This window comes from Callorhinus ursinus, unplaced genomic scaffold (genome assembly GCF_003265705.2).
Source record: "Callorhinus ursinus isolate GAN/ISIS: 27379988/994484 unplaced genomic scaffold, GSC_fseal_2.0 scaffold19, whole genome shotgun sequence".
NCBI lineage: Eukaryota > Metazoa > Chordata > Mammalia > Carnivora > Otariidae > Callorhinus > Callorhinus ursinus.
In genome coordinates, this window is record NW_027397081.1 from 13,215,053 (window position 1) to 13,228,393 (window position 13,341).

The window sequence follows — 13,341 nt, forward strand, 5'->3', positions numbered from 1 at the left end:
TCACACGGGTACCGCAGTGCAGGGAGCCCCGAGGAGGCGTCTCCGCGGCTGCAGGTCGGGGGCCGTGCCAGCCTCCCTCCCGGCTCCGGCCTCCCTCTTCCTGAACACGCCCGGAAACCAAGCCGGCCCTGAAGCAGGAGGTTTGGCTCCCCATGGAAATGGACAGAGTTACAAGAGCCTTTTGTCTTCACAGCCCTGCTTCTCACACACGTGGAAACTGAGGTAATCCTCCAGTCAGATAGGAGCTGTAGAGGACCTGGCTTGTGTGTGTGTTTGTGTGTGTGTGTGTGTGTGTGTGTGTGTGTGTGTGTGTGTGTGTGTGTGAGAGATAGAGAGAGAGAGAGAGAGAGAGAGAGAGAGAGAGAGAGAGGCTGAGCTTCGCCATCCATGTCTGGGAGATAAAGTTCCTTAATCACACAGTGCCTAATGAACAATGCACATTTTAGAAGGGCCAGATTGTCAGGGAGGGCCAAGACCTGGGCGGAGGCCACCAGGAGGAGGGGGAAGCTACAGCAGGCTCCAGAGGGGAGACAGGACCCTGCTACAGGTATTAGGAGGCATCAGAGTGTGGCTGGGGTTCACTCTCGAGGAGAGAGCTGGTGCCCACTCTGGCTTGGGGAGGGCCAGCGGGGTCACTAACATCATGCCTCTCCCATGAGCTCCTGCCCATCTTAGGAGAGGCAAGGTCAGGGCTAGGTGGGGTCAGGGCCAGCAAGCCAGACTTGGAATCAGGTCTCTAAGTTCTTAGAGATGTGAAGATTTCCTAAAGCCTTGCAGGTGGGGTCAGGAGAGGTGGGTCCCAAGCCCAGCGGCCTTCCAACCAGTCGTATGGCTTTGGGTGAGCAGCCACCCCTCCCCCGCACCCCCCTCCCACCTCTCACCAGCTGCCTTTCCTAAGGCCCTGGGTGTTGGGCTGCTCTTTGAACTGGGGAGGGGGAGGAGCAACGTTGCCGCCTCCTCTCCTCTGGGGTCAGGTTCTAGCCCCCGCCAGGGCTGAGGAAGGAGGCAGGGAGAGGCAGGGGAAGCTTCCTTCTTGCACTAATACAATGTTGATTCGCCCAGTGGCTCGGACAGGGCTTTGTGTCCCGAAGAGCAGCTCCCTCCCCGGCTCCCACACAGGATTTCCCTAGGAGCCCGCAGGTGGCAAAATAAAACAAAACTATCAATTCTCTAATTGCATTCTTTTTCTTCCCCAGAGCACAGTAAACCCATTCTCAGCTAACTCCTGGATCTGCTGTCCCCCTCCCACTCTCTGCTGCAGGTGGAGAGCCCACAGCCTGGGAAGGGTCAGGAGCCTAGAGGGGAAGAGAGGTCCACCCCTCCCCACTGAGGCTGCAGATCTGTCTGCCGTCTAGCCGACCTCCCCACTGGCCTCTCTCCTCCCCCAGCCCATGGCTGGGCTCCTCAGGCTGGGCTGGGCCCAATGAGTCCGAGCCCCAGAGCCCCATCCGGCTGGGTCTGTCTGGCTGGATGCTTCAGGATGCCGGGAGGGGAGGGTGAGGGAAAGAAACAACCTGGGGAAAGAAAGAAGCAAGGCCTAGGAAGAAATCTCAGTGGTTCCTGAGCATTAAATGAGTTGGTGTTTAAATGAGATGCAAATGACATGCAAATGAGCCTCTCGTACTTTTGAAAAGAAGCACCAGCATTTTGGCCTAGAGAATAGCTCTTCATCTCTCTGCAGCCAGATCTATCCAGAGTGACCTCTCTTCCAGCACTCTCTGCTGCAGTGACGAGCTGCCCAGCAGCCTGAAGCCAGGTCCCTGCCCCACTAGGGCCATCCAGGAACCACCCGCCCCTGTGCCTTCTGCTCCCCAGAGAGCATCTGCTGACCACTTCCCTTTCTATGTTCCCCACAAGCCGAAGGGGTAAGGGGCGAAGGCACACCCCCAGATCTAGAATTCACAGCACCACACAAGTCCAGTGAAGGGACAGTCCTGGGTATCAGCCCTTCCCCATCTCACACGAGAGAGGCTCTGACCAAGGCCCCCAGTTCTGTGCTATGGCCCGGCTCCGAGACCCCCCAGATCCTGCTCCAGGTCACCACCTCACCCTGACCTCCCTGCTCTTCTGTTCTGTGAGCAGCCTGCCCTTTGGAGGCCCGTGAGACGGACAAGTTCCCCTGGGAAAGAGGGCCAGACAGCATCCAAGGGAAACATCACCGGGGTCTCGCATCTGGAACTTCGGCCCGATTCCTGTCCACACTCTGGGGCCCAGAGGAAGGTGGCCGACACAAGGGCAGCCCTCCCACAGACTCGACACTGTTCTTGAGTTTCTCAGATCTCCATGCCCACCCCCCTCCCCCACCAACAACGCCTCCTGCTTCTTCCCATTCTTGTCCAACCCAGACCCTGCCCAGACGTTCCTGGAACTGGGTCCTCACACCCCTTCCCCGGGACCCTCCAGAGGCTGCAGCCGGAGTCTGGGAAAGATAAAAGAGGAAAGTGATCAAATGGCAGAGCAGAGAGAGAAAGGCAGACAAGAGTGTCTGTCACTCAGGGCAAACAGAATCAGCCTTTCCCAGAGCTCTCAGGGACTTGAGATGCCAGAAGAGACCTCCAGAGGGCAAAGGGGAGCTGGCTGAGCCCCCAGAAGACCAGCAGTCCGGGAGAGAGGCGAGTGGGGGAAGGGGACACGGTGCCGTTTGGTGGAAGAGTCCGGCACAGTCAGTCTACAGCCTGCTCCTCTGGAGGGGTTCCCCGGGCCACGAAATGCCGGGCGTCCAGAAAAAGAGTTAACCCCCCACTCATGTCCCCCAACCCTTGGCAGGCCTTGGAGCCCACCTTCCTGCCCTCAGCTCTCCTGCCCAGCCCTTCTCCGCAGTCAGCGCCAACCCCAGGAGGCAGGCCCCTCAAGTGAGCACAAGCCAGAGACGAGGCTGAGCATAAGGAAGCATCAGGTCCCGACAGTCGTGTATTCAGAAAAGCTCTCCGACAGGGACCCCATTAGTTCAGGGCTGGGCCCCTGGTGTGCCTAGTAAAAGCCTGATAAATGAATATGAGAATTGATTGGCTAATTAATTACTGCTGAAGACCTTCCGGCCAGTAAATTCTTACGCCCTCCCCAGGCCCTGTAGTCACCCCACAGAGCCACTCTGCCAATCCAGTCTGGCCACCCTGGCAGCCCCCAATTCTAGATCCATAGCTAGGGAGGAGGGGTGCGTGGGCTCTCATGATGGGCACATTTTTCCAAACTCTACAGGGCCCTACCAAATGATGAGCTGCATTCCTGACCTCCAAGCAGGCTCTGAGAACTCAGGCGTCAGATGCTGCCTTCCCCATTGTCCAGGCATTTGATTCTGCGGCCAGGGTCTCACCTACTCCTTTAGTGTCTCCCCTTGGGACGGGGGGGGGTCATACAGAATACAAATGACAAGCTGCAAACTCCATTCCTCTCATCTTCAGATTCAGATAGAGAACCTGAACCCCAGATGACAAGGCCAATGGCGGGGTCTTCTGACTAAAGACACCAGCCCTCCAGCAGAGGGAGGTGATTATTGCCACCCCAAGGAGGGCCAGGCAGAGGGGAGAAGGTGGGGCTGTGGAGAAGATGAAAAGGATAATCGCTGGAATTGTCCATGTGCTCCTATCCCCCCGAGCTTCACTTTGCTTCTGCTCTGCCTCAGCAGACTTCTGTCAGTGCTGGGAAGAACAGAAGCCTCTTTGTGGGCAGTCACTGGCCCAGGGTCACCAGAGATTGTTATCATCCAAACTGGGGATCTTTCAAGAGTGAAAGGGAGCACTATTAATAATTCACCAGCTCCGCAGGTGCAAACCTGAACTGTCCTGAGCAAATGGGGACGATGGCCATCCTGACCACGGCTATTGCATGGCCCCGCTCTCTCGCAGATCATCTGTGAATTATCTGAGCGTCGACGGTGACTGCCGTGGCCTCAGCTGGTGGCTTCATCCATAGAGGTGTGGAGATCAGCCAGGGACATGAGACTGGGGTCCTTGCGTAGCAAAATAGATGGTGGAGAAGGGAAAGATAGAGGACCGGGCCACACAGTTAACATTTTCCATTCACTAATTTGGTAGATGTTTACGAGGCTACAGTGAGCCCAGCAGAATCCTGGGTACTGGACAAGTGTTAGCAGTTAACACGGACAGTGACCCTGTCTTCATGGAGCTTACAGACCACTGTAAATATTGAGCATCAGTTATAAGATCAAATCATGTTCTAAACAAGGAAATGCTGGTGCCCTGGGAACAGTCAGGAAACGCAAGGCCACACCTTATCTCAGGGAGGCCTGACTCGTTCTATTTTTGTCTCAAATCGGTTCAATATGGAAGATCAGTACTTGGTAGGTGTGTGACTTTGAGCAATTTATTTAACCTCTCTGAGCCTCGATGTCCTCATGTCAAAAAGGAGAATGATACCTACTTTACAGAGCTAATCTGAAAATAAATTAGACAATAAACGTATGAAACACTTTGCACGGTGCCTAGCACAGGGAAGGGACTCAACAGATCAACAGACATTAGTTTCCTATTATTTCCAAACCTGTTTACAACTAATGCCTTGACTCCTGCCAAATATTCTCTCCTTCCTATTGTGTACCTGACAAACTCCTATTCATCCTTCAATGCCCAGCCTAGCAGCATGAAAGCGAGAAGAATAAAATAGTAAAGAGTTCAAGGTTTTGACCCAGTGTTCCTAAGTTTGAATTCTGATTCTGCCAACTACCCCGTGATATGAGGCACAGCATTTAACCTCCCTGTACCTCAGTTTCTTCCTCTGTTTCACGGGACTATCAGAAGGATAAAATGTGTTACTAAGCTTAATGCACTTAGACCCATGTCTACAACATAGCGAATTTTTTAAAAATAAAACAACCAACTCAGATATCATCTCCTCCAGCTTGAAAAATCTGAAATGTTACCGAATCAAGCTGACCTTGTTCACTCTTAGCTGTAAATGACACTAGCCATGAGCTCCCCACCACATGGCCCTGGGACAGAGTGGGGGACAGCAGACAGACTGTGACCCAGGGCAGGAGCTGACCTGGGAACCCAGGATTCTGGATCCAACCCAAACCCCAGGCCTCACTACCCTTCACTGTCCATTTACCTATCTGTGAAGCTTAAAAATCAGACAGATTCGCCTCTCAAATGGGTTTAAGCACTGTCCTTTCGGAGACAGCTTCTCAAGGTCATTGCAAACCCGGGATCTGACGGCTCCTCCCTGCAGCCTTCTCTCCCAAATATTGCCACGGAGGCCAGAACTCCGGCTTCAAGAATTCACAATGTGTTCGGTTCACTTGCAGTCCCTCCGCCGCCGCCCACTGCCGCCCTCCATCCCCTGGGGCCCGGAAGCAGCCTGGGAGCAACACCGCTCGCTGTCAGGGGAGCCCATCTAGCCCCGGCTTGACATTTCAGCAGCGCAAGACCCGGAGATAAAAATGGTCACTGAAAAAGTTCATTCCCCCCTCCCTCTCCTTTCTGGAGGCTTGATAGGCATCAGGGTGGGTGCCAAGATGGTCCTCTCCACCTTGCTGCCACCACGATTCCTGCTTTTTGGGGAGGAGACCTTCACAATTGATGATTACAAAGAAGCAGTTTATCACCTGTGCTTTTATGATTGCAGCAACTAAGGGGAAAAAGATGTCCTTTCAGATAAGGATTTGAAGGAGGGGGAGAAAGATTTTCAAAGCCTCCTTTGTTCTCCTCAAGAGCCATGCCATGAAGTTCTGGCAGGCAGCCCGGGAGAAAGGAGAATTTTAAAAAAACACAATCGGAGCTGACTTCCAAGCCCCTGCACCATCCCTGTCATCAATTAAGGCTGTTACTTAACAAGCGGTATGGACCATTGTCTCATCCAGTCTGTGCTCCCTAATTGAATGTGGACTTGTGATGAATTCTCTGGAAAAGGGCTCAGTGCAAGGAGGTCGCCACCTCGGCCCCCTGGCACTCAAGACCAGCTCCAGCTGGGCTGGCGTGGGCCTCTGGGGCATGGTGCTGGCAGGGAGATAAGAGAAGGACCTTTCTGAAGCCCCTCGGTGCAGGCAGGGAGCACGGACCCAGAACCCGGAGAAGGGCAGGCTGCCAGTCCATGCTGGGAACTCAATTTGGGAGCTGGGGAGAAGACAGGAGGTGGAGTCTGTGCCCCCAACGACCTCAGCCCTGCCCAGCAAAGCCCCCTCCCCAGGTTATGAAGCTGAGCCTCATCGGGGCACGGAGAGCTGTTGGGGCCTCAGTCCACAAAGGTGTGGGTGGAGCTGCTACTGACTCAATACATATCATGTTCAAGAAGCCTGTATACTGTCAGTCACAGCCTTGCCCCTGCCAACAACCAAGAAATGGCCATTTTCCTTAGCAAACTAAAACTGTGATCCTCCACGGTGTACAACGGAGAGAACCCTTGGGGATAAAGGAGGCTGGATCTCATGGTGCCCTGGATCACCGAGACCTTTGGGAATGACAAAGTCGTGGTGTTCAGGATACTCCCCACTTTACCTTGTGACCCCAAGTGGAGGCATGAACGTTTTCTTTGCTTTCTACAAGATAGCTGAGATCAAGCTGGAATGGTTAAATAAAACTTTATCAAAGGCTCCAGAGAAACAAAAGGGAAAAAACACGGAAGAATACAAAACCCAGTCATCTGGTTCAAGAGCCACATCTGGTTCAGGTTCACTTTGGATTCTTCCTAAGGTTGCTCACCACCAGGATGGACCCCTGGCTTGGCCCCTTGCCAGAGGCCATCTTTCTCCCGCTCGTCCAGGATCCTGGAGGTCCATATCCAAGTAAGCAGGATAGGATTTACCCTCCAACCTACCTAGGACCTGCCTTCTGAGTTCTGTCCCAGAACCCATCTCTTGCCTGGATAATTAAGGCAGGGACCATCCAGCAAATTCCTCCAGGAGAGAGCACATCTACCCATCTGACCTTGCAGGCCTCGGCATCATGAGCATATAGGAATGCAGCCCCATGGCCTCACACAAGAAACACATATATTTAAAAGCAAAGGGCGAAAACTCAGCCTTCAGCGTAGGTTTCCTGCCCTGGCAATAAAGCCCGCCCTGCTTGGCTGGAGTCCTAATGCACCTGGCTGGCTCTTGCCAACTCCCCGCCCTATGCAGGGGTCTGGAGGCACTTCCCTAGAACTCATGTTTGCTGGCAGTGTCCCCACACTAACCAGATGAACCATCCGTATCGGCAACCCCTACCAGATTTCCTGTCCTAACAACTCCTGACCCCACCCTACTGCTGCACCCCACCCCAGCTCAGTGTAGCTGTTGACACCAACCCAAATAAAGCCTGGAGTCATCCTAAGTCTTCTTAGAACCTATGAATGGAGTATCTAGTGGCCTTCACCAGCAGCTAGCCACACTTCTGAGTGAGTGATAATCAAGAGGTAACCTGACAGAAAGCTCTGCATTCTCCAGAATTTTCCTCAGAAAGAACATCCTATAAATTTCTCTAAAGGAAGAGGAGGCCCCCAAGAGAGCTGGAAGCAAACGGAACCGGTCTACATGAAGCAAGGGTGAGGATTTGTTTGATACTCTGAAGAGGGAAGAGAAAAGGAAGGAAAAAGACAAAGAGCCAGCAAGATCACCAAGCCTGTGTCCCACCAACTTCCCCGAACCCTCTCCTCAAATCTCGCCTCCCCTAATCTTCAACAAGGCTACACAACTCGGCGAATTCTGGAAGGGACTAGAGGATATATGGAACCCAGTGAGGGGGAAGATACAGACAAGCCTGGGGGTGGATGACACAGGAAAAAATAAGTGAAAGAGCTCAAGAAATGACAGGTTCATGTCACAGGATACAGAATTTATATTCCAGTCAAGCGTAACAGACCTCTAAATATCAAGAGGTCTCACTCACATCTTACAAGTATAATCGGTATAACCACCATTTTCCTGAGCACCTACTATATGGCAAATTTTGCATGCTTTTTTCAATCATAATAACCCTGTGAGGTACGTATTATACCCATCTTAGTGATGAGGAGACCGAGGTTCAGAGAGGTTAAGTAACTTCCCCCAAATCACAGAACTATTACGTGGCTGAGCCAGGATTGTTACCTGGGCCAATAGAATCTAAAAGCCATGCTCTCCTCTGTGATATGTTGGACTCCTGAAATCTCCTGATTCCCTTCCATGTTCATCTTGGTCTCCTCCCATTCTCCTTCCATCTGTTCCTGACAGCCCAGTATGGAGCCACAGTGAGATCAGCTGTGTGAGGCCACAGTCAGTCAGTCACTCAGCAAACATTTCGCAAAATCTTACCATTTGCCAGGAATTGTGCAGGAGATTGAGGATTCAAACACAAGTACAACACAAACAATGGCCAAGTGCTGGGTGCCCTGGCAGGCAAGCCTCCATGGAGCTACGGGACGACATAAGGGGGAGCCCAGGTTCTGTCTTGGGGCAAGTGGCAGGGAACAGGGCACTAGAAATGCAGGGAGCTTCTTTGGCCAAAAGGGACCACATGCAGTCTCCCGATGCCAAACAGCTGAGCCAAGAGACCCCCTATGGAATGACTTTTTTTTTCCCCACTGTTCCCCTTTGCCAACAAGGAGGGAACAGAAAGTGTAGGCTCAACCCTACATGGAAGGAAAGGAAAGATGAAACTAACTTTTTCTGAGTATCTCTTCTGTGCCAGACACCCCCTCGGGCCTCACGGCTACATTTTGCTGAAGGAGCCGCAGACGGGTTCAGGAACTTGACCTGGGTCATTCGGTTGGGAAATGCAGAGCTGGGATGCAACCCAGTCCTGCCTACCCCAAAGCTCATGAATGATACTTCAAGCACACCATGCCTCAGCGCTTCCAGGCAGAAGCTGCTGGACATCCACCTGAATGGACTGGCTGATGAAAATGTGGCCCAGCAGGTAGCACGTGTGACAAAGGGACTGTGCCAAAGCCAAAGCCACCATTGCCGGGACCCTCCCCAAGTCAGAGGAGAGGAGATGAGGAAGTGTATGAGGGTTTGAGGTGCATGCCTGTCCATGCTCTTTGGCCTCCTCCTCAGAAGACCATCCCCCCCAGGCTCTCTTGACCACCCTCATCCCCACCTCCCCTTCCCAGCCAGGAAGTCTGAGCACCAGCCTCGGGAAAATGTCAGCCAGGCCTGGCCAAGCATATGCCTGTGTCATTGGCACCCGCAGGGAGCTCCAACAGTCGGAAGGTAGAGGGACCGGGCGCCAGGGGTGGGGCAGATGGCATCTCATCAGCCTTGTCACTGCTCTGAGAACCCTCAAACCTACTCTTGGCTACCTCTCTGAATCAAGGGCTGCCCACGAGCCCTCATCACCCATGCTCATGGCAACCCACCCAGCCTGCAAAGCCATGCCAACCCATGAGCTGGCGGAGACACTGCCACAGTTCCAGTCCCTCTGCCACCTGCCTGTTGTCACTCTTCATTGAGCATCGTCAGCCTTCCACAGGGCTGCGCTCCCAGGCTCCAGGCTTCCAATCTGCTCTCTGGGAGGCTGACAGAGGACGGGCAGGGCTGGGGGAGGCCTCCCTTCCTCACTCCCACCAGCTCCTTGCCCAGGGCCTGGATGTTGGAACAAGTGCTTAGGAACCCAGATGGCAATTGCTGCCATCTAATTATGCATGCATACGATATTAGCCAAAAGCATTTGACTAGCTCCTGGGGTCTCAGGCAGATCAAACGGAGAGGCACACGAGTTCGGGGATTACTCGGGCAGGGTAATCGTTGACAAGACTGCCTACTGCCACTCAGGCAGCCACTGGCAGGCTGTCTTCCCCCGGTGGAGCCCTCACTCCTCACCTGAAGGAAGAGGAGCTGGGAGCTCGGGCCTTCTGGCACCGACACGGGCTGGAATCCTCCGTGGCTCCTGGCCGCTGGACTTTCTCTGACCCCATCCTACTAGTCACCCCATTGAAGACCTTGCACCTCGCCAGGGTGGAAGCAGAGGATGTGTGTTTTCCAAGAATGGCATTTATGTGCTCATGGTGAATCTCATCTTCTCCTAAGTCTATCGTCCCTATCTTGCCAGTTGATAACCCCTGATCTAGAATCAGTCTCCAACCCACGTGGCACTCGTTTGCAGTTCATGGGAAATGATCCGTTCCTTTGCCCAGCCTGGCTTCCTGAAGGTCAGTTACCCTGTTCGGTTCTGTTTTCTTCCTGGAAGCTAAGCTACTTGGGCACATGCTTTGCATGCATGAGGGCCTCGAGACGTGGTTACTGAGCTCAGGTTCACAACGCTGGTCAGCTGCTTCCTGGTTACTACCTACTATATGACAGGTTCTGTGCCAGACCATGGGATTCCCACTTGACCCAAGCACCGTCCCTGCCCCACGGAATTCTACATCCAACCTGCCAACATGTCACTGTGAGTGACTGGAGTAAAGGACCCCCAGAAAAGGAAAGGCAAGGCAGGAACTGAAGGTAGAGAGCGGCCTGAATCATCACATCGGGACCTCCCGGGATGTCAGCATTTGCTTGCTTTGCAGACAAGGTTATTTGTACCCGCTGTGCAGGAGGCAGGGAACTGACAGGAGGCTCTCTGATCCCAAGTGATGTGTGCGAGTCAAGGGATCAGGACATATATGTCCAACGTAACTTTGCCTCCTGTACTCATCACTTAAGAAGCGAGAGAATGGCATGGACTATGGACCGCAGGAGTCAGGAGGCTTCCTGGGCTGTCAGGATGTGGTGGAGGAGCATGAGTCCCCGAGAACAGGATGGGGAGGCAGGAAGGGACCGGGAGCCAGCACCTACCTGCCTCTCAGGTGGGCTAGGTGCTGCGGAAACAGGCTGCAGAGGACAACGGCTCCTGAGACGCCATCTGGTGAATAAGCAGGTACCATGGGACACCGCTGTCTCCAGTCTCGTCCGGGGTGAGTGCCAAGAAGAGGTAGAGGGTGTGGTCCTTGGAAGGCTCACGTTTAAGGACTGGGATTCAGTGGAATCCTGGACCGAAGACTGGTGGGCATACAGGATGGGGCACACAAGCCCACGGCCAGAACAATTCAGGCACATAACCAAAGTCATCAGAACTGGCACTGAGGTGGGGCCAGCAAAGACGAGGCAGGGCCCCTCACCCGGGGCCTTTTGGAGCAGCCCTCCTCACTCACTGACTCACTCTGGCTCCAGGCACAGGACATGGCTCCCCTTTATATGAACGATCAGCAGGCCGGCTGTGGGCAGGACCTGCTAGAGGCTGGGTCCAGGCAGGGTCTTCCCAGAGTAGGTGGGACTTCAGCTGAGCGCTAAAGGAGAAAAAGAGAGGGAAGAGCATCATTGGAGTGAGAAAAGGTACAGAGGTGGGGTTTTCATGGCATGTTTCTGGTCCAGTCAACAAAAAATGTGTTCTACCGGAATCGAATATTTAGAACCAAGAGTAGTGCTAATCACATATGGGAATACAAATCGGGGCTAGATCATAAGGGGAGATACTGGGAATTCTTCTGGAGGAATTCTGGAAGCACTGAAAGGATATATACAGGGTGGAGGTGGAGGAATGCACATGGAGAAGGTGGCCTCTTGGGGTCTCACATCATCTATGGAAAATCCAAGCAGAGTGCAGGAAACTTCTCATTGTACTGCTGACCAGGTAGAGACTTCTAGGCAGGAAGGAAAGAGATTGCCCCAGGCCATGAGTGTGTGTGTGTGTGTGTGTGTGTGTGTGTGTGTGTGTGTGTGTGTGTGTGTGTAGGACCCGGTGCTGGGGAAGCAGAGCCATGCTTACATTGTACTCTCTGGGGCCACCCCACACCTGGCTTTGGGTCTAGGGCCCGGCTTTGGGATTAGCCGTGGTATAAAGACAAGGCAACATCAACTGCCAGTTGCCACTCTCCCCTCCCACAGCATTCTCTTCCTTTCCCTCCTCTTCCCATTCTCCTGGTCTCCACAGAGGATGCATTCCCTGCTTCTCCCCGCTCCCCCCCGCAACCCACAGCATGACTGCCTTCCAGCCACGGGGAAGCAGGTGTGTCAGACTGGGGATCACCATGGAAGGGTTGGCACCTCATGGGTAATGAAGAGAGAAAATGCATCAGGGGTGTTTAGGGGAGATGACAGGTGATCACAGAGGCCTCATCCTTGCCCAGATGTGTTTTGTCAACTGATCACTCAGCAGTCCGGAGAGGGAGCTCAGTCAAGCCCCCTGGGTGCTCTGGAGGGATGGGGGCTCTTTTGATCTCAGACTTGCTTAACTCTGGCCTTAGCCACACTCCTGCTACTCCCCTGGTTGGGTGGAGCCAGGAGGGGACAGGCTCACTTTGAAGCTCATCCCAAGACTGGGCAAAGCTTCCTTTCCCTGTATAAAAATGAGAGCAGCGAGCTGTGATGTGCTGGGAAATCAAATCCCCCGAGAGCAGAGCTGACGCTCAGGCCAGGGGTACTGTGGCTTGCCACACGGCCATACTTGTCCAAGACTCCTCCAGCCTGCAGAGACAACATAGCCATGTGACCTTGAAAAGCCACCAACTCTGACCTTCAGCCTCGTTATCTGCAAAACAGAGATAAGTCCATATTTTGCTAAGTCTAAGAGACCACTGACTCTAAGACCCACCATTCTTCTTTTTACCACTAAGAGAAAGTAAACACTGCCAATTAAACTATGACATAGCACCAACTGTAAGACCCACCCGGCTGTCAGAGATGTTGAGATGAGAAGAAATATCAGTGTGAAAATCTGTGAAATGTGATCATTCTGCACAAGGCCCTGCAGACGATCAAAAGCTATGATGAGCATCAGTGTGCTTCGCAAACTAAGAAACACAGAAACATGACTTGTGCACAGTACCAGAAGGCAGATTCTGGGAAAGGTCTCAAACGCGCTAGAAAGTGAGCTTCAGGAGGGGAGGCATCCTGGTCTGTCTCCTTCAGCACAGTGGCCCCAGGGTCTGGGAGACTGCTCAGCACATCACAGGCTCCTGGTCAATATTACTGAATACAGAAATGATGAGTGGTCGGTGACGTTCCAAAACCTGACAGTTTCACACCATGACAGTCCATCTGTGAGGCCAGGCCAGGGGGTGCTGTTGAGTCCGGGGTCTGAGGCCACTGCTGCTCCCCTTCCCGACACCTTGGGTGTGTATGAGGTGAGAATCCAAGCAGACTCAGGGTCAGGCTCCCTGAGACCAGCAGGGTGCCCCCCCACCCCACAGCCTGGCTCAATTTTCATCCAACGAGGCTGGCAGGCTATCCCAGTGAACAAGTGAGAATTATCCCGACTCCTGAACACAAACATCAGAAGCATTTATTGAACAACAACTGCATGAATGCCCAGGGGCTGAGTCCTGAGTCAAGGTGTCATCGAAGTTGGTTTCCTCTGGGCCTCTCTCCTTGGCTTGTAAGTGGCCCCCTGCTCCCTGCATCTTCACATGGTCTTCCGTCTGTGTGCATCCGTATCCCAATCTCCT

At 53.4% G+C, this 13,341-nt stretch overlaps 1 long non-coding RNA gene across 1 annotated transcript in view; it reads right to left on the reverse strand.

The window, feature by feature from the left end:
• LOC141374536 (uncharacterized) overlaps positions 1–10,733 on the reverse strand; it is a 219,209-nt gene extending 208,476 nt beyond the window's left edge. The window contains exon 1 of the long non-coding RNA XR_012381515.1: positions 10,694–10,733. This is a non-coding gene — a long non-coding RNA (uncharacterized lncRNA). The remainder of the gene's footprint in view (positions 1–10,693) is intronic.
• Positions 10,734–13,341: the final 2,608 nt, after the last annotated feature.